We start from the raw sequence: 21,887 nt of genomic DNA on the forward strand, positions 1-21,887 counted from the left end.
CAAAGTAATGTCTCTGCTTTTTAATATGCTGTCTATGTTGGTCATAACTTTTCTTCCAAGGAGTAAGCGTCTTTTAATTTCATGGCTGCAATCACCGTCTGCAGTGATTTTGGAGCCCAGAAAAATAAAGTTGCCACTGTTTCTACTGTTTCCCCATCTATTTGCCATGAAGTGATGGGAAGCAGGTATGCATCAGTGTACATGCTTTCTGGGGTATGTTTTCTGTCTCACTTGATTCAGAGAGCTGAAAGGAACAGAGACATAAGTTGAATGCCAGCTTGGGGGCTTCTGAAAACAAAGCCTAGCCCCAGAGCTTGTTACAGTAACAAGGAGATTGCAGTAACACAGATAGACACCAGGTGGAAGAGATTATGGGCTCATGAGAACAGCGCAAACCTCTTCAACAAGGAATTTACTTACAAGCTCAGTAAAGACACATTCTAGAAAATGTTAAGGAGGGCTTCAAAATCTCTAGCCATGCTTATTTGTGAAGGTCTTCCTCTGTATGAAGCCAGGAGAAGGAAAAGTGGCTAGTTTTTCAAATTCCCAAGCCCCAGCAAAAAATTTTAAATTATAAATAAACAGCAAAACATGGCCCAAACAAATGAGCAAAATAGATCAGTTACCTAAGAATTGAAAATAATTATCTTAAAGATGATAAATGAGCTTAAAAAAAGCACAGATAGACAACTAAATGAAATTAAGGAAATAGCAGATGAATGAAATAAAAAAGAGACAGAAACAATGGATCATAACTAAATAAAAATTTGGGAAAAATATAAAAAATAAAAGTTGATAGTCCATTTGACCTGCCTTAAAAGAAGAGCTAAAATATCAGTAAAATTGACCAGTTCTTATGTAGATTAATAAATAAGAAAGGACTCACATAATTAATATAGATGTGAGAGAAGGGACATTATAACTAGTGCCACAGAAATAAGAGGGATTATAAGAGACTATAATGAACAACTACATGCCAACTAGTTAGATAAGCTAGAAGAAATTAATATGTCTAAAAATGTAAAAACTACCAATACTGAACCATAAAGAAATAAAATTATAAACAGGCCAATATATTAAGGAGATTGAATCAGAAATTTAAAACTTCCTCCAAACGACAAAAATTCCTGGATAAGATGGCTTTACTGAAGAATTCTACCAAATATTTAAAGAATTTAACATCAATCCTTTGCAAATCCTTTCCCAAAATTAAAGAGAACATTTCCAAACTTATTTTATGAGGCCAGCATTACACTGACACCAAATCCAGATAAAGACTAAAAGAAAACGACAGACCAACTCCTCTGATGGATATATGCAAACATCCTGAACAAAATATCAGCAAAAGAATTCAAAGACCTATTACTTTAATAGGTAGGATTAGTACATGTAATACAACGTGGGCTCAAGATATGAAAATCAATGTAATGTGTTCCATTGCTAATATGATCTACCACATTAACAGAATAATGGATGAAAATTAAAGGAACACCTCAAAAGATGCAGAAAAAGCATTTGAAATTTTTCAATATTTTATGTCATGAAAAGACTAAACTAACCCCTAGAAATATAAAGAAACTATCATAACATTTAAAAAGCTGTATTTGGAAAGCCCACTGCTGACGAATGTTCTTCCTCTAAGATCAGAAATATCAAGCATCCCACTCTCACCACTTATATTCAATATAGTATTAGAAGTCCTAGCCAGAGCAGTTAGTTAAGAAGAACAAATAAAAGACATCCAAATGAGAAAGCAAGATGCAAAATTATCTTAGTTTGCAAATGACATGATCTTATATATGGAAAATTTTATTTCCATACATACATACACACACACACACACACATATGCAACCTGTTAGAAAACACAAAACCTATTAGAACTAATACATTTAGCAAATTTGCAGGTACAAAATCAACATGCAAAAGCTTTTGTGTTTATATATACTAACAATAAACAATTCATAAAGTAAATTAAGAAAACATTTCCATTTACAATATAATCAAAATAATGCAATGTATGTGCTGTGCTGTGTGCTAGTTACTTCAGTCATGTCAAAATAAAAATAAAATTCTACTGATTCAATGTTATCTCCATTAAAATTTCAATGGCAATTTTTATAGAAATAGAAAAAATACTAAATTTCAGGATTTAAGGAACCTCAGGGACCTAGATAGCCAAGCAATCTTAAAAAAAAAAAAGAGGAACCAAGTTGGAAGCCTCAAACTTCCTGATTTCAAAACATATTACCAAATTACAATAATCAAAATAGTAATTCTGGCATAAAGAGGTGCATGAAGAATAGACCAGAATAGACAGTCCAGAAATAAACTTTTGTTTATATAATAAATGATCTTCAATAAGGGTGCCAAGACCATACAGTGGAGAAGAAAATTTTCTTACAAATAGTTTTGGGAAAATTGAACAAGAAGATAGTTTTTTGATAGAGATTGTAATAAATTGGAAGTATGGACACTGCAGCAATATTAAATATTCCAACTTATGAACATGGGGTATCTTTCCATTTATTTGTGTTCTCTTTAATTCATTTTAGCAATGGCTTGCCATCTTCAGGGTACAAGGCTTTCATCTCTTTAGTTAAGTTTATCCTCAGTATTGTATTATTTGGGAACTTTCCAGTGGCACTAGAGATAAAAAAACCTGCCTGCCAATGCAGGAGACATAAGTAGACAGGGGTGTGATCCCTGGGTAGTGAGGATCCCCTGGAGAAGGAAATGGCAACCTACTTCAGTATTCTTGCCTGGAGAATCCCATGGACAGAGGGGTCTGGCAGACTACAGCCCATCGGGTCACAAAGAGTCTGAATGACTGATGCGACTTAGCATACAGCACAGCACATTTTATTATTTTGATTATATTGGAAGCAAACCAAATATCCATTGATGGATGAATGGATAAAGAAAATGTGGTATATGCATACAAAAGCATATTATTCAGCCTTGAAAAGAAAGGAAATTATGACATATGTTATGAAATGAATGAACCTTGAGGACATTGTGTTAAGTATGAATAAGATAAACCAGTTGCAAAAGGCCAAATACTGTCTGATTCTAGTTACATAATGTGTCAAAAGTAATAATGTTCATTATAGTATATGAGTTAGATCTCAATAAAGATGTTAAAATAAACAGGAAAATTTTCATAAAACCAGAAAGTAGAATACTGATTACCAAGGGCTTACAGAGAGGTAAATGGAAATATTTTTCAAATGGTACAGAATTTCAATTTTGCAAGATGAAAAATTTACAGAAACGTGTTGCACAACAATGCAAATATACTTACTCCCAATAAATTGTACATTTGAAATGTTATGATGGTAAATATTATGGCATTTCTTTTGCCAAAATTTAACATAAAAGTAAATTAAATAAAAACATAGAGAGAACTTATGTGTCTGGAAAAAATCAACATTAAAAAAAAAAATCCAATTAGAACATGGTCTATAGACATAAAGAGATATTCTACTAAAGAACAAATGACATGGTAAATAAGCACATAAAAGTATACATAACATTATAATAAGCCATTAAGGAAATGTAAATTAAAGCCTTACTGATGTGTTACTATGCACTATTTGAGATGGTTCATGTTAACAAAATAAATAATTAGTAACAATACCAAAAACTAGCAAGGATGCGAAGTGAGTGTATTACTCATGCATTGCTGACATTGATAGAAATGTAAATAGTACAGCTATTCTATTAAAAAGTTTGACAAAAAGCTAAAGTTAAGTTACTATCTAAAAAGTAAACATAAAACAGCAATTGTATTTCTCAGCAATTTTATCTTAAAGAAATAGACTTTTAGACACACAAATACCTGTAAGTACATGTGTATAATGCTTTTACTTGGAATAACTAAGAACTAGAAATAGCCCTGTTGTTCTTCAATGGATAAATGATGCTCCTGTAGTTTCTGCCTATCATGGGATACTACTCAGATATCAAAAGAAAGAACTGCTTACTGATATTTACAATCTGCATGAATCATCAATGAATTACACTGAGTGGAAAAAGACAGTCTCAAATGATTGCATACTGTGTGATTCTATATATATAATATTCTGAAATGAGAAAAATATAGAAATGGAGAACATATTAGTCATTACCAAGGATGAAGAAGAAGGTGGAGGACAGAAAGGAAGTGGTCATGAATATGAAAGGCAACCTGAGGGATCCTTGTGGAGGTGGAAATATCCCATATCTTGAATGTCAGTGTCATTATTCTGCTCTGATATCGTATTTTAGTTTTACAAAAAGATACAACAATTCTAAACATTTATGCACCTAGTAATAGAGCTCCAAAATACCTGAGGGAAAAATTGATAGAACTGCTAAGAGAAATTGACAAACTCATGGCTGTCAGACATTTTCAATAATCCTCTCTCAATAATTTATAAGATAAAGGAACTAAAATGCAAACAAATAGTTTATATGAAACAAGTAGGCAGAAACTCAGTAAGGATCTAGAAAACTTCAACACAATAAAAACTAATTGATGTTTATTTAACACTACCCTATGATAAAAGAACACAGATTCTTTTCAATTACACACAGAAAATTGACCAATTCATCTGTTGATGCACATTTAGGTTGTTTCCATGTCTTGGCTACTGTGTATAAAGCTGCTATGAACACTAGGGTGCATGTATTAATATCTTTTTAAATTATAACTTTGTCCAGATACATGTGAAACAGCAACAGACACACAGACATCAAGACTTGTGGTTGTCAAAGGGTAGGGGTGATGGAGGAGGGGTGGGCTGGGAGTGTAAGGTTAGTAGATGCAAAGTATTACATATAGAATGGATAAACAAGGTCATACTACATAGCACAGGGAACTATATTAAATATCCTGGGGTTAACCATAATGTAAAAGAACATTTATATTTGTATATATGTGTAACATTTGTATATATGTTGTATAAATGTGTATATTTGTATAATTGAGTCACTTTGTTGTACAGCAGAGTTAATACAACATTATAAATCAACTATACTTCAATAAATAAAAACAAAAAATAAAGAAAACTGACATGATTGGAAATATTAAATGTGTTTCAATAGATTTAAACACATGGAAGTCATATTCTGCTCTAGCCACAGGTTTTAGGCCTCAATGGAATTAAATTTGAAATAAGTAACAAAAAGATTCCTGGAACACCTACAACTATTTGGAAACAAATTAAAATACTTTTAAATAAGACTCAAGTAAAAAAAAAAAAATCAAAAAGATCTTAGCCAGTATAATAGGTAAGGAAAAAGAAATAAAAGGCATCAAGATAGAAAAGAAAGAATAAAGCTGTCTTGTAAATGGCATGACCATTAACATCCAGGTCCTAAAGCTATAGAACCTACTGTCAGTCTTTTAGAACTAATACATGATTTCAATAAGGTTGTCAGATATCAGATCATAGATACAAAAAAGTCTATAAAACTGGCAACTAACAACGGAAATCTGAAAAAAGATAATACCATTTACAATAGCATAAACAAGTGAAATGCCTAAGAATAAATTTGACAAAAGTAAAAGACCTGTCACATAAAAAATGACAAATCATTGATGAGAGACATTAAAATGATGTGAATAAGTGGAGAGATGGTTTTGGGTCATTCTCAGCCTGTCCACAGTGATGCTATGGGCTAGAAATGCCTGAGCATTAACCTGGGCCTGTATTACTGTGGCAGCCCCTACAGACATCTCCCTGACTTGAGTTGGAGATGTGGCTGGGCTAGCTGACATGTTTTTTGCTATAATTGTGGGATACACCTCAGCCACAACCATCAGGGAACTTTGTAAAAAACAAAATTGATTACTTACAGGTCCTGCAGAGTACATGGCATGCCCAGGTCCACAAAGCCAACTCCTGGGTAGAGAAAGAGAGAAACAGAGATCCCATGAAGCTGGGGTTCTGTTTTTATTGGGGTCATAGATCGGGTTCCTAGAGCTTTGTAATTTTATTCTTTATTGCTGAATTTAAATATAAGAACAAGAACTAAAGTGTGCGAAGGGAAAAGCAGGGTTACTCAAATGGTCAGTTATGTAGGTCAGCCAGGGCTACAAAAGGAACTTCAGTGATGGTGTGGCACAGCTTGGCTCTTTACCGAGTTTTGTAGGTGGCAATGTACTTATTCCAGATGAATTACTTTGAAATGGATTTTTTGGCAATCAAAAGCTTAATGTCGTTTATTTTTCTGGAATTGAGCTGTAGGAGTTGCTTGTATATTTTTGAGATCAGTTGTTTGTCAGTTGCTTCATTTGCTATTATTTTCTCCCATCCTGAAGGCTCTCTTTTCACCTTGCTTATAGTTTCTTTTGTTGTGCAGAAGCTTTTAATTTTAATTAGATCCCATTTGTTTATTTTTGCTTTTATTTTCAATATTCTAGGAGGTGGGTCATAGAGGATCCTGCTGTGATTTATGTCGGAGGGTGTTTTGCCTATGTTCTCCTTTAAGAGTTTTATACTTTCTGGTCTTATGTTTAGATCTCTAATCCATTTTGAGTTTATTTTTGTGTATGGTGTTAGAAAGTGTTCTAGTTTCATTCTTTTACAAGTGGTTGACCAGTTTTCCCAGCACTACTTTTTAAAGAGATTGTCTTTTCTCCATTGTATATTCTTGCCTCCTTTGTCAAAGATAAGGTGTCCATAGGTGCATGGGTTTATCTCTGGGCTTTCTATTTTGTTCCATTGATCCATATTTCTGTCTTAATCAAAAAATGGGCCAAAGAAATAAATAGACATTTCTCCAAAGAAGACATACAGATGGCTAACACACACATGAAAAGATGCTCAACATCACTCATTATCAGAGAAATGCAAATCAAAACCACAATGAGGTACCATCTCACGCCAGTCAGAATGGCTGCAATCCAAAAGTCTACAAGCAATAAATGCTGGAGAGGATGTGGAGAAATGGGAACCCTCTTATACTGTTGGTGGGAATGCAAACTAGTACAGCCATGGAGAACAGTGTGGAGATTCCTTAGAAAACTGGAAATAGAACTGCCATACGACCCAGCAATCCCACTGCTGGGCATAAACACTGAGGAAACCAGAATTGAAAGAGACACATGTACCCCAAAGTTCATCGCAGCACTGTTTATAATAGCCAGGACATGGAAGCAACCTAGATGTCCATCAGCAGATGAATGGATAAGAAAGCTATGGTACATATACACAATGGAGTATTACTCAGCCATTAAAAAGAATCAGTTCTAATGAGGTGGATGAAACTGGAGCCTATTATACAGAGTAAAGTAAGCCAGAAAGAAAAACACCAATACAGTATCAGATCAGATCAGTTGCTCAGTCGTGTCCGACTCTTTGCGACCCATGAATCGCAGCACAGTATACTAACGCATATATATGGAATTTAGAAAGATGGTAATGATAACTCTGTATGTGAGACAGCAAAAGAGACACAGATGTATAGAACAGTCTTTTGGACTCTGTTGGGGGGTGGGGATGATTTGGGAGAATGGCATTGAAACATGTATAATATCATATAAGAAATGAATCGCCAGTCCAGGTTCAATGCAGGATACAGGATGCTTGGGGCTGGTGCACTGGGATGACCCAGAGGGATGGTATGGGGAGGGAGGTGGGAGGGGGATTCAGGATTGGGAGTGCGTGTACACCCGTGGCGGATTCATGTTGATGTATGGCAAAACCAATACAATATTGTAAAGTAATTAGCCTCTAATTAAAATAAATTAAAAAAAAAAAAAAAAGCTTAACGTCAAGCACTTACAATACAATCAGAAAGGTTAATTTCCAGGCACTCACACTATGTAAGGAGAAGGCAATGGCACCCCACTCCAGTACTCTTGCCTGGAAAATCCCATGGATGGAGGAGCCTGGTAGGCTGCAATCCATGGGGTCCCTAGGAGTCGGATACGACTGAACGACTTCACTTTCACTTTTCCCTTTCATGCATTGGAGAAGGAAATGGGAACCCACTCCAGTGTTCTTGCCTGGAGAATCCCAGGGACAGGGGAGCCTGGTGGGCTGCCGTCTATGGGGTCACACAGAGTCGGACACGACTCAAGTGACTTAGCAGCAGCAGCACACTATGTAAACATACGTGTTCACAAGTCAGAAGTTTCAATATTGTTAACTTGTGGATTCCCTCCAATAGTAACTACACACTCTGTGAGCTTGCTATAGAAATTTACCATCTGATTCTAAATCCACGTGAAAATGGAAAAGGCATAAAATAATCAAAATAATTTTGAAAAAGAACAAAGTTAAAGGGTTAACATTACCAAATTCAAGAACTTATTATAAAACAACAATAATCAAGAAAATGTAGTTTTGTTAAAAAAAAAAAGATAGTAAAATAGATTAATAGAGACCAGAAACAGACTTAAACATACACTATTTTTTTTTAATCTTTAAGACATATTCTACTTTTTACAGCACCATGGACTATAAGAGCCCACCAGACTCCTCTATCCATGGGATTTCCCAAACAAGAACACTAGAGTGGGTTACCATTTCCTTTTTCAACACACATATATAGGCAACAGTTTTTCTTTTTTCTTTTTTTTTTACTACTGTGCAAAAGTTATTCAGTGGTGAAAGGGTAGTCTTTTCCACAAATGGTGTTGAAAAAAGTTGGTATCTATACACAAAAATAAATAAAACAAACTAAATTAAACCAAACCAAACAAAAAATCCACATTGATCCATACTTTGCACCATATACAAAAAAATAGCCCCAATTGGATTGCATGCTGCTGCTGCTGCTAAGTCGCTTCAGTCATGTCCGACTCTGTGCGACCCCAGAGACGGCAGCCCACCAGGCTCCCCCGTCCCTGGGATTCTCCAGGCAAGAACACTGGAGTGGGTTGCCATTTCCTTCTCCAGTGCATGAAAGTGAAAAGTGAAAGTGAAGTCGCTCAGTCGTGTCCGACTCTTTGTGACCCCACGGACTGCAGCCCTCCAGGCTCCTCCATCCATGGGATTTTCCAGGCAAGAGTACTGGAGTGGGGTTCCATTGCCTTCTCCGAATTGGATTGCATACCTAAATATAAAACTAAAAGAATAAAGCTGATAGACGAAAACATAGGATAAATGTTTTAACACTGAGGCAAAGGTTTTTTAGATCTCACTCTGCAAGTATGGTACACACACACAAAATCGACAAATTGGACTTCATCAGAAGTAACAGCTACTGCTCTTTAAAAGACTTTATTAAGGTAATAAAAAGATGTGACAGACTTGTAGAAAATATTTGCAAACATATAGGTGTTAAAGGGCTTGCAACCAGAATTCATAAAGAACTCTCAATGCACAATAAATAAATAAATAGCTAAAATTTTTAAATGAGCAAACTATTTGAACAGACGCTTCATTAAAAAAGAAACATGAACAAATGTTCAGCATCATTAGCCATTAGGAAAATGCAAATGGAAACCTCAATAAGCATCTACTCCACACATATTAGCATGGCTAAAATTTCAAAGACTGACCATACCATATATTGGAAAAGCTATAGAGGAACTGAACGTCTCATATACTGCTGATAAGAATGCAAAATTATACAATTATTTTGGAAAACTACCTGGAATTTATCTTAAAAAGATAAATGTATTCTAAATGTTTACAAGAAACTAAACATATCTCTATACAAATAACTTAAACGTGAATTTTCACAGCAGCTGAATTTAATAGTCAAAATGTGAATGGATAAACAAACAATGTAACAATACCCTGAAATAAAAACGGAATGGGCTAATGATAGTCCTACGACATGAATGCATATCAAAATAATTACAAACAGAGAAGAAACTCAGGCGAAAAAAAAAAGAAGAATACATATTGCATGGTTCCATTTATATAAAATTCTAATAAACACAAAAGATATGATGACAGATGTAGGTGGGTAGTTGCCTAGAGCTAGATGGGAGTCATAGCATGAAGAGATTATAAAAAGGCAGCAGAAAACTATTGGGAATGAACAAATGGATATCTTCATCTTCTAGATTGTGCTGATGTTTTCACAGGTGTATACATATATTAAAGCTCATCAAATTATACTCTTTAAATCCACACACTTTATTATATTTCAACTATATGTCAGCATAGCTTTTTTAAAAAGAAAAATGTTAGAAACTGCAATTTGTGTTGTCCTAACAGTGAAAATCCCCTTCAGTTCAGTTCAGTTCAGTCGCTCAGTCGTGTCTGACTCTTGGCGACCACACCCAGCCACAATTCTCATGGGTAAATCAGAATTATGAAATGAAACTTCCTGTTTCATGAACATGAGGTGCAATGAATCAGTCTGATTTCTACTATTTCTGAAAAAAGAGAATAAACATACCAAAAGTGGCAAAATATGTATCCTAAACTGACTTTGGGATTTTACACAAGGGTTTTTTGTTGCAAATGTACTTTGTAAAGTGGACTTCTCTTAATTTTAGTGATGCCTTTAACTTCAAGAGAAATCAATGTCTTTTGAGTGTGGGAAGTTAATAAAAACATTGATTACAACAAATATATGAAATTAACATAATTAGACAAAAATTGCTTTTTTGTAAGTATAATATAGCACCAAATTGATCTTGCTAAATATGAGTGCATTAAGTTTTTGGGGTTTTTTTAAAGGTTGACAATCAGTAGAGTATTTAATTTGGGGCTTTTAATGAAAAGAACGGATCTCTGAAAAACAGGGAGGGGGGAGATCATTTTATCAGACCTCCACTATCTGATTATTCTACCCTCATGGCATATTCCTAAAATCAATGGGGACAGGGGGCATAATGAATCAACAGTAGTCTTTATGGTTTACTCCTTCCATAAGTAGGGAACATTACTCTATGCAAAAATAAAAAATAAAGAACAAAGAGCTGGCAATACTGCATTCAATTTTATGTGTTGCCCAACTTTGAACTACTCCTCTGAGGTAAGTTTGACTGACTGTAAATTGGTAAGAGATAGGAGATAAGTCCAGGAGATAACAGCATGACCAAAAAAGAAAAGTTACAAGGAAGTAAATAAATGGATAAAAGTGGCTGTGAATAGGGAGAAAGGGTAAGAGAACTCTTGCCTGGTTAAAAAATGCAGGAAAAATGTTTATTTAGATTTTCTGCCCATTTTTTACTTGGGTTGTCTGTTTTTTAATGTTGAGCTGATTGAGCTGTTTGTATATTTTGGAGATTAATCCCTTGTCTGTCAATTCATTTGCAAATATTTTCTCCCACTTTATGGATTGTCTTTTCATTTTGTTTATGGTTTCCTTTGCTGTGAAAAAGGTTTTAAGTTTAATTAGGTTCCATTCATTTATTTTTGTTTTTATTTCCATAAAACTAGGAGATGAATCCAAAAAGATCTTGCTGCGATTTATGTCAGAGAGTGCTCTGTCTTTGTTTTTCTCTAAGAGTTTTGTAATATCCAGCCTTATATTTAGATCTTTAAACTATTTTGAGTTTATTTTTATGTACAGTATTAGGGAATGTTCTAATTTCATTCTTCTACATGTAATTGTCCAGTTTTCCTAGCATCACTTATTTGAAGACAGTCTGTCTTTCATCCATTGTATATTCTTGCCTCCTATGTTGTAGATTAGGTGATCACAGGTGTGTGGGATTATTTCTGGACTTTCTATCCTGTCCCATTGATTTATATTTCTGTTTTTGTGCCAGCATCATACAGTTTTGATGACTGTAGCTTTGTAGGGTAGTCTGAAGTCAGGGAGCCTGATTCTTCTAGCTCTAAAGAAGACATACAGATGGCCAAAACCAGATGAAAAGATGCTCAACATCACTAACTATTAGAGAAAGCAAATCAAAACTACAATGAGGTATTACCTCACACTAATCAGAATGTACATCATCAAAAAGCCTACAAACAATAATTTCTGGAAAGGGTGTGGAGAAAAGGGAACCCTTTTGCACTGTTGATGGCAATTTAAATTGGTACAGCCATTACAGAGAACAGTATGCATGCACGTGTGCTCAGTCATGTCCAACTCCTTGCAACCCCGTGGACTGTAGCCCACCAGGCTCTTCTGCCCATGCAATTTTCTAGGCAAGAATACTGGAGTGAGTTGCCATTTACTACTCCACAGGATCTTCGAGACCTAGAGATCGAACTTGCATCTCTTGTGACTCCTCCATTGGCAAGCAGATTCTTTACCACTGTGCCACTTGGGAAGCCAAAGAACAGTACAGAGGTTTCTTAAAAAACTAAAAATAGAGATCTAGCAGTCCCATTTCTGGGCATATAACCAGAACGCCATACTTTGAAAAGATACATACATGCATCTCAATGTTCATTGCAACACTGTTTACATAATCAGAACATGGAAGTGACTTAAATGTCCATCAACAGAGGCACAGATAAAGATATGTGGTACATATATACATTGGAACATTACTCAGTCATGAAAAAGAATTAAATAATGCCATTTGCAACAACATGGATGGACCTAGAGATTGTCATACTGAGTGAAGTCAGACAGAAAAAGACAAATGTTGTAAGATGTTGCTTATATGTGGAATCTAAAAAAAATTGGCACAAATGAACTTATTTACAGAACAGGAATGGAGATTTAAGAAACAAACTTATGGCTGTCATGGGGGAAAGGGGGAGGGATAAACTGGGAGATTGGATCTGACATATACACACTACTATATATAAATAGATAACTAGTAAGGACCTACTCTATAGTACAGGGACTCTACTTAATACTCTGTATCATGGGTTCCCAACTTCTAGGCCATGGACCAATAACCTGGTAGGAACTGGGCTGTACAGCAGGAGGTGGCAAGTGAAACTTCATCTGTATTTATAGCCACCTTCCATTGCTCTCATTACTGCCTGAACTCTGCCTCCTGTCAGATCAATGACGGCATTAGAGTCTCATAGGAGTGCAAACCCTACTGTGCCGAAATCATCCTGAAACCATCCCAACGCCCTGTCTGTATAAAAATAGTCTTCTGTGAAACCAGTCCCTGGTCCCAAAAAGTTGGGGACTGCTGCTCTATCTATATGGGAAATTGCCTATATGGAAAAGAATATAAAAAAGAGTGAATGTATGTATATGTATAACTGATTCACTTCCACAGCAGAAACTAGAATGACATTGTAAGTCAACTAAATACTTGAATTTAGAAAAGTGCATGGGATAATTAGAAACCAGGAAGGAATGGCTCCAGCCTAGGGTATCTGGGAGAGGAAGTCTGACTGGAGATGATTTGCACTAGGAAATAATAAAAGGGTAGCAGCAGCAAGGAGAACAAAATGGTTTGTGTTGTGATAAACAGGGCCCGGTGATATTTTGTTGGGCCAGCAACATTTGACATCACAGGTACCTGTCTATTCAGTACAACACGTGCTATGTGAGTGTGTGTGTGTGTGTGCATGTGTGTGTTAGAAAAACTACTGAATCTTGAATATAGGCCTACATGCCTTTTGACTAGACCAAATGTATCACCTATTAAGGAGTAAGGTGTGTGAACAGACAGCAAGGTGATGAGGTAAAATGCCAGCAGAGAGGAAGCAGGCTGCAAGGGAGTATGGAAAGTGGCTTTCTAACCTTTCAGACCCAGGAAGCACAAGAAGTGGGGCCAATAGTATTCTTAGGGACCCATCAATATTTTAAATATGTAATTTTTATTTCTTTGAAAATATGAAGACAAATGAAGATAATATAACAATGAATTTAACCTACAATATATTTGTCTTTGGCTTCCCCAGTGGTTCAGTGGTAAAGAATCTGCCTGCAATGCAGGAGACACAAGAGATGCGAGTTTGATCCCTGGGTCAAGAAGATCCCCTGGAGGAGGGCATGGCAACCCACTCCAGTATTCTTGCCTGGAGAATCTCATGAACAGAGGAGCCTGGCGGGCTACAGTCCATGGGATCGCAGAGTCAGACAGGACTGAAGTGACCTACCATGCATGCACATATTTGTCTTTATACTGATACAGTCACAATTTTTAAATGCTTTTTATTTCTTTTTCAGGAAGGAGGATGTTTGCAATGGCAGCAGTTCCTCAGACCATAGAAGTCATAGTGCAGCCTTACTTGAAGGAGGTTACTGACATGGCTTTGTGTCTTATTAAACGTTAAGCCTATGCGGTGTCAGAGCGACCCTGGAGTTCATAACATGGACAGCACTGTGAACAGCAATGCAGCTTTCCTTGGCTAGAAAACAGCAGTGAGATGAGGAGTCAAAGCGATGTGTTTTGCTGTGGAGTCCCCAAAGGGTGCCTAAACACCCCTTCCCCAGGGCAGGTGCATCGCAAAGAGAGGTCAGGTAAGAATCTGCAGCCTTGCTCGAAGGCGACCTGCACTGCCTTTCTAATCAGGGCCTCTTCTTGCTAAAAACATATAGATGTTACCTTGACTACAGGTTAAAATTATTGAAAGGATCATCAGAGGATTTTTATTACCCATCCCCAGCTTACCTTTGTTTCCTATCTCCAGGGAAAAATAAAAAGATCAGAAGAGAATTCCGGTTAGACATACGGAAATACTAGTCAAAAAAAATCACCAGGGACTGAGGAGGTAGACCCAAACACAGAGAGAAAGAGCAGTGTCAGGATGCACAGTAAAAGGTAATTTCCACCAATATACACTATTTATCTAACCTTTGAAATATCGCCACCATTATTGCATAATATCAGCATTCATATATAATATTCTAATAAAGGTCCTTGAGGCTCTGAAGGCTTTTCGTGTTAAAACATACTGTTTGTGTCACATCCAAGCTTTCTCTGCTTTTTCCTGATTTGACTGCATCTCTCAACCGTGGTTTTCACTGCAACTGGTAAGGATTGTGCCCCCACCTCATTTCAGGTTTGGTGGGTTCATTCTGTTGTGAGAGTCTCGAGATGGGAAGGACTGGAACTAGGGTTTGTACAATGAGGAGTGTTAGTGGATTGCCAGTCATCAACTGTGGAGAAGGTAGTGGTAACCCACTCCACTACTCTTGCCTGGAAAATCCCATGGACGGAGGAGCCTGGTGGGCTGCAGTCCATGGGGTTGCTAGGAGTCGGACACGACTGAGCGACTTCACTTTCATTTTTCACTTTCATGCATTGGAGAAGGAAATGGCAACCCACTCCAGTGTTATTACCTGGAGAATCCCAGGGACGGGGGAGCCTGGCCGGCTGCCGTCTACGGGGTCGCACAGAGTCGGACACGACTGAAGCGACTTAGCAGCAGCAGTAGCAGCAGTCATCAACTGAGCATGAGAGTAGAAGGGCTGGCCTTTGCAGAAAAAGTAAATAATGTGTGTGTGTGGGGGGGGGGGGGGGGGGGGTGGGGAAGCTAAGTGTGATGGAATGAAACCCACTCCACTTCAGTGATGCCGATGAAAATCCCCAAAGTGATGATTAAAGCCACTTCCGGTATCTGTCCACCCTCACAACGGATAGAAGAGATGGAGCCATGTGAGGAAGAACAACACTGCCACCTTCAGGTGGCTGCATGCCTCTGCAAGGGCACAGGTTGGTCTATGAGCTGTATTTGTTGTTTAGTCGCTCAGTTGGAGTCCAACTCCTTACGATCCTATTGACAGTGGCCTGCCCAGCTCCACTGTCCATGGAGTTCTCCAAGCAAGAATACTGGAGTGGGTTGCCATTTCCTTCTCCAATAAGCCATATGCTATGGGTATTTATGATATTTGATAGGCATTTCCTGAATAGGAAGCACAGAGAGCTAAAGGCATAGACATGATGAGCACTGTATTTTCATTACTGGTATATTGTGTTACCTGCTCTTTTTTTTTCTGGTAATGTGTACCATTTTTAAATAGATCTTAAGTCTTAGAATGCTTTCTTTTTTACCCTTTTTCCCCCATCCTTGAAAGGGGAAGAACTTTCTTGAGGTCTGTAGTGAAGTTCTTTCCAAAGGCTTCATGGATCCTTTAATCTTATTTCAGTTCCTTTCTCAGATATAGCTGAGGCTAGTCACGGGGCACAGCGCTCCTTGCTGAGGACGGGGCACCCCACAGACGGGCTGAGGGAGGGCTCCGGGCTTCACTCACCCTCTCCTTGGTGAAGCTGGGTTAATGTCCCCATTAGAGACATTCTGGGAGAAGGCAATGGCACCCCACTCCAGTACTCTTGCCTGGAAAATCCCATGGATGGAAAAGTCTGGTGGGCTGTAGTCCATGGGGTCGCTAAGAGTTGGACACGACTGAGCAACTTCCCTTTCGCTTTTCACTTTCATGCATTGGAGAAGGAAATGGCAACCCACTCCAGTGTTCTTGCCTGGAGAATCCCAGGGACAGCAGAGCCTGGTGGGCTGCCGTCTATGGGGTCACACAGAGTCGGACACGACTGAAGTGACGCAGCAGCAGCAGCAGCAGCAGCAGAGACATTCTGAGGTTTTGGAGCTGATGTGCTTGGAAGGGGGTGTATATAAAAACATATAGATCTTAAATCCTTCTTCACTATACTTGTGCAACGGATTTCAAGTAGATTCCAAATTTTTATCTGAATCTGCTGAGACAACCATTAGGGGTGATAGCCCCTTCTGTTTGCATGAAGGTTTTGACAAAAAGGAGTCAGGGAAAAGAATATTTAAGTCAATACTTGACAACTATCTCCCATTTCTTATGTGCATAATATTTCCTACTTTAAATACCTCATTTACAAATTATGCCTCAAAATTTACCATAAAAATATTCCATCCATAATGCTTTGTTTACCAATAACATAAAGATACAACTTTTGTTCAATTTGTTAGGAAATCAAAATGAAATAATTGGCAATTAAATAAGTTTACTAGGAACATTAGCATATTATTTCTATAGTGGACCATATGGAAAAATAGTAGAAGATAAACCAAAATTATAGAACAATTTGTATAGTTTACATTAGATTTGATAAAAACAATAGTGAGATCCTCACCCCAATTATATCTGTGCTTCAGTATCTATATCTGTGTAAAGAGGAGAGCTTCTGAGAGCTCTATGGTATGATATAAAGGATGGTTTCTTTATTTCTGTAAAGAGTTAAAACTCCTACATCTAATTCCAATAACATTAAAGCACAATCAATAATTCTTTTCTGTTAGGATTTCCAGCAGTTCTCATTGCCTATTACACTTTTGAATTTATAAAGCATTCATTTACAAACTGTGCATTTAAATTACTTGGAAGGTGACAATAAATGTTAGATCTGTATGTGTGCCAGTTGCAATAAAGAAAAAGGAACAGTAAATAAAGGAGAATGTTGAGTTAGACATAAAAGTATTTTGATAAAATGATCAAGGCAGGCGTACTGAAATATGAGGAAATAGGAAAACTTGGCCCTAGCATTTTTAGAAGAACGTGTAATTCTGAGCCAAACAGAAAACCATAGCTATTTCCTGTTCCCTCTGGGTCATTTAAATATTTTACACTGTTGTGAAGGCACAGGGGAACTTGGCCTACCAGTAGATTTGCATTGCCCATCACAGATTGTCAAAATGTAGTATTTTACTGATGTTGCAACTTCAATATATCAAATATCATCTATATTCACGATGAGTCTATTAATGAATATAGTTCATCACCAGATACCAGCTTCTTCACTGCTTAAAATTTTTGCCTCTCTTTTTTCTTCCCTGGTTTTACAGGGTGATATGGCATCCGTGTAGGTACAAATAAAAGAAGAAGCCCATGGGATGGTTCTGAAGGAGCTTCCTGTGATGGCTATGTTATTCTTGTTGTTCAGTCTCGCAGTTGTGTCCGACTTTGTGACCCCATGGACTGGAGCATACCAGGCCTCCCTGTCTTTCACCATCCCTCAGAATTTGCCCAAGTTCATGTCCATTGAATTGGTGATCCCATCCAGCCATCTAATCATCTGATGCCCCCTTCTCCTTTTACCCTTAATCTTTGCCAGCATCAGGGACTTTTCCAATGAGTCAGCTGTTCCCATCCAGTTACCAAAATACTGGAGCCTCAACTTCAATATCTGTCCTTTCAATGACTATTCAGGGTTTATTTCCCTTAAGATTGACTGGTTCGCTCTCTTTGCTGTCCAAGGGACTCTCAGGCATCTTCTCCAGCACCACATCAATTCTTTAGCTCTCTGCCTTTTAAAGGGGCAGCCTGGTGTGCTGCAGTTCATGGAGTCGCAGAGTTGGACACGACTGAGTGACTATCATTCACTCACCCATTGGAGATGGCCAATAATTAAAATGTTATCCATCATCAGCTAACAAGTCAATATAAAGATAATTCTCATTGTGTACTTTTGCTTGCAGTACATTTGTATCGCTTGCCAGCGGTTTTAAGGGAAAACAAAAAAGTATTGAAAAAGAAGCAAAAATATGGCTGGCCTATAGGGGAAAATATATAAATATCATCCAAACTGCTTGCCTTTCTTCTTATCCTCCCCTTGAATTCTACTTTTTTTTCATCAGTATTGTTAGTTGAAACCAACCCCTGAGAAATATAGATATTTCTCACCATGTCTCTATGCGTCTGTGGTTATATGTGTATTTTATTTTGTGTCTTTTTGATGGTTCAGTTTTTGCTAACATCATCCCAAGAAACCATAACCAGCATTTCCTCTTTTTTGAATCAATATCTTGGTTATTTATGGAATGAGAATTTCCACAGAGATTCAGCAAATGCCATTCAACTCAGGTTTATTTGCATATCTATTTTATTACCATAAAGTTCCAGGAACATAATCATGATAACTCAAATCTGAAGTATGTTTGTCTACTAGTGGTGAGGTTGGAATGAGGCCATGAGATGTTTACACTGTCAGAGGGTTGAGCTTGTGTCGGGTGAAAAGCGTTGGCTCTAAGAGCCAGGACCATGCTGGAATGCAGGAAACTCTATGAACCTTAGTCCTGGTGTCTGGTGAGATGTGCAAGCACTGGCAGATATCATGGATAATTAAGAGGACCAGGTTAAGAAATGAACAAAGTCAGGAATCAGGAGGCATTCAAGAGCTATTATAAGAGCAGAGAAATGGTTGCACAGATGGTAAAGAATCTGTCTGCAGTGCAGGAGACTCAAGTTTGATCCCTGGGTTGGGAAGGTCTCCTAGAGAAAGAAATGGCTACCCACTCCAGTATTCTTGCCTGAAGAATTCCATGGACAGAGGAGCCTGGCAGGCTACAGTACAGAGGGTTGCAAATGACTGAGTAACTAACACATTCAGGGAAACAGAGCCTATGTTTTAGGAGGTTGAAGACTCAGTGGAAAAGACACATATACAGGGAAACCCTAAAGGTGAGGTCTTAACATACACAGCAGGAGTTCAACCCCTTCTCTCCTGGATAACCTGCATGCTCAATGGCTCTTGGTGTCCTGTTGGCCAGAGGAGACTGAAGGGAGAGGGATACTCACTGAGGCAGGCTCGTTGAGGGATGCTCATCAGAGAATTGATCTGGCCCTAGGGGGATGAGCCACAAACAGGACGGCAGGCCTTCCAAGTGCTCTCCCATCTGAAAAGAGCCACCACTGCAGAGTGTCTCAAAGTGACAGCTATAGCTGGCATTAGAATCCACTAAGAAACTCATTACAATGCAAATTCCTGGGACTCCATTCTGGATCTGCCACATTAGATTTAGCACATCTTTCTGGGTGTGTGAGAGAGATGAATTTCTGCCGCACTTAAGTTTGCAAACCAGCCGAAGTCAAGTAAGTGCTGCCCTTGGTTTTATGTTCAATTTAGTGTTTGACCTTGTGCTACAGTTGCCTCAGCAATCAAAGAAGGATATCTATTTATATCCTGTCTATTGGTTAAAATAACAAGAAATTTCTTTTTAAATGTGAAAGTCTTATCCAGAGATTGAGCATCCCAGGTGGCTCAGTGAGTAAAGAATCTGCCTGCAATTCAGGAGACACAACAGACATGGGTTTGATCCCAGGATGAGGAAGAGCCTCTAGAGGAGGGCATGGCAACCCACTCCACTGTTCTTGCCAGGAGAATCCCATGGACAGAGGAGCCTGGCAGGCTACAGTCCACAGGGTTGCAAAGAGTGGGACACAGTTGAAGTGACTGAGCACTCACATATCCAGAGATTTTGATTAATTTCCATTGGATGAAGGTGAGCGTTCCTCTGGCCTCTGGCTGTCATCAACATCCATATCCTTGTATAGGTGCGGCAGACATTCTTCTCAAGTGGGGCAGAAATTCATCTCTCTCACACACCCAGAGAGATGCATTAAATCTAACGTGGCAGATCCAGAATGGAGTCCCAGGAATTTGCATTGTAATGAGTTTCTTAGTGGATTCTAATGCCAGCTATAGCTGTCACTTTGAGACACTCTGCAGTGGTGGCTCTTTTCAGATGGGAGAGCACTTGGAAGGCCTGCCGTCCTGTTTGTGGCTCATCCCCCTAGGGCCAGATCAATTCTCTGATGAGCATCCCTCAACGAGCCTGCCTCAGTGAGTATCCCTCTCCCTTCAGTCTCCTCTGGCCATCCACCTATACATATTCTTACATGTATAGGTGACATATTGAAACATGTCTCCCTAGAGTGTTGTGTTAATTTACTTAATCACCATAATAAATTACTATTATATGGAAGATATTCTGTGCAGGGTGGGGCATTCCCAGTGGCTCAGTGGTAAAGAATATGTCTGCCAATGCAAGAGACATGGGTTTGATCCCTGGGTAGGGAAGATCCCCTAGAGGAGGAAATGGCTACCCACTCCAGGATTCTTGCCAGGAAAATCCCTTGTACAGAGGAGCCTGGCAGGTTAGAGTCAGACATGATTTAGCAACTGAGCACATAGGCATGCATGCACATTCTGTGCAGGATAAATATACTGAGCAAAATGCATTTCTCCAGGAATATCTGCCAAAGAGCACAGAGCACATACATTACATGTTGCAAGGCAGGGCATGTTCATCGATGGAAAGTGAGTTTTGAACAAGACAGTACAAGTAAAGCTTCCTTCTGACAAAGGCTGTCAGGGAGGCTCCACATGGGAGTTGTGCTGGGTCCTACGCAGTGTTCAAAAAGCACAAAGGACATTCCACAAATTGTGTACCTATGTTGCAGGAAGGGGGACCCCTTCCAGGACCGGAAACTGTGCTCTTATCTATTACTCAGAAATGAATTGCCTGAGGAGACACATGTGCTGACAAAGCAAGAGAGTTTATTGGGAAAGGGCACCCAGGCAGAGAGCAGTAGGATAAGGGAACCCAGAAGAACTGCTCGACACTGTGGCTGGCAGTCTTGGGTTTTATGGTGATGGGATTAGTTTCCAGGTTGTTTTCAGCCAATCATTCTGACTCAAAGTCCTTCCTGGTGGTGCATGCCTTGATCAGCCAAGATGGATGTCAGCAAGAAGGATTCTGGGAGGTGGCCGGACATGTGGTGTCTCCTTTTGACCTTTCCCTAACTCTTCCAGTTGATGGTGGTTATTAGTTCCGTGTTCCTTACCAGCACCTCCTGTCATAAAACAACCCACGCAAATGGTTACTATGGTGCCTGGCCAGGGTGGACAGTTTCAGACAGTGTGCTTCCCCTAAACTGTAGCTTGTGGGGGGGAAAATGCAGCTGTGTGCTCCAGTAATCCATAAGGTCCACATGACTGCTGTATAAAGTGTACGGTGGCTGGTGGGATGAGAATGGAAGTGACAGGAAAACGCTAGAAAATATGGCTGAAGCAAGGTTATTTTTCACGCACAAAGATGGGAAGTTTGTTTTTCTTTATAGAGCTTCTTTGAAGGAGACGAGCATGTCATATACTTTTATAATCCATAAATGTTTTACATCAAATCACAGCTTAGTTTACTAAACCAACATAAAAATAAGTCCAATAAAATGTAAATGCAGAAAAGACTGTAGATCCTTTTTGTGTGTATAGATGTTCAAAGAACATCCATGTGGCTGGGGCTTTCCACACAGTTAGCCATGTTGCAGTCTGTCAAACATAGGAGCAGTCACATT

The sequence above is a fragment of the Bubalus kerabau genome, chromosome 4, assembly GCF_029407905.1.
Source record: "Bubalus kerabau isolate K-KA32 ecotype Philippines breed swamp buffalo chromosome 4, PCC_UOA_SB_1v2, whole genome shotgun sequence".
NCBI lineage: Eukaryota > Metazoa > Chordata > Mammalia > Artiodactyla > Bovidae > Bubalus > Bubalus kerabau.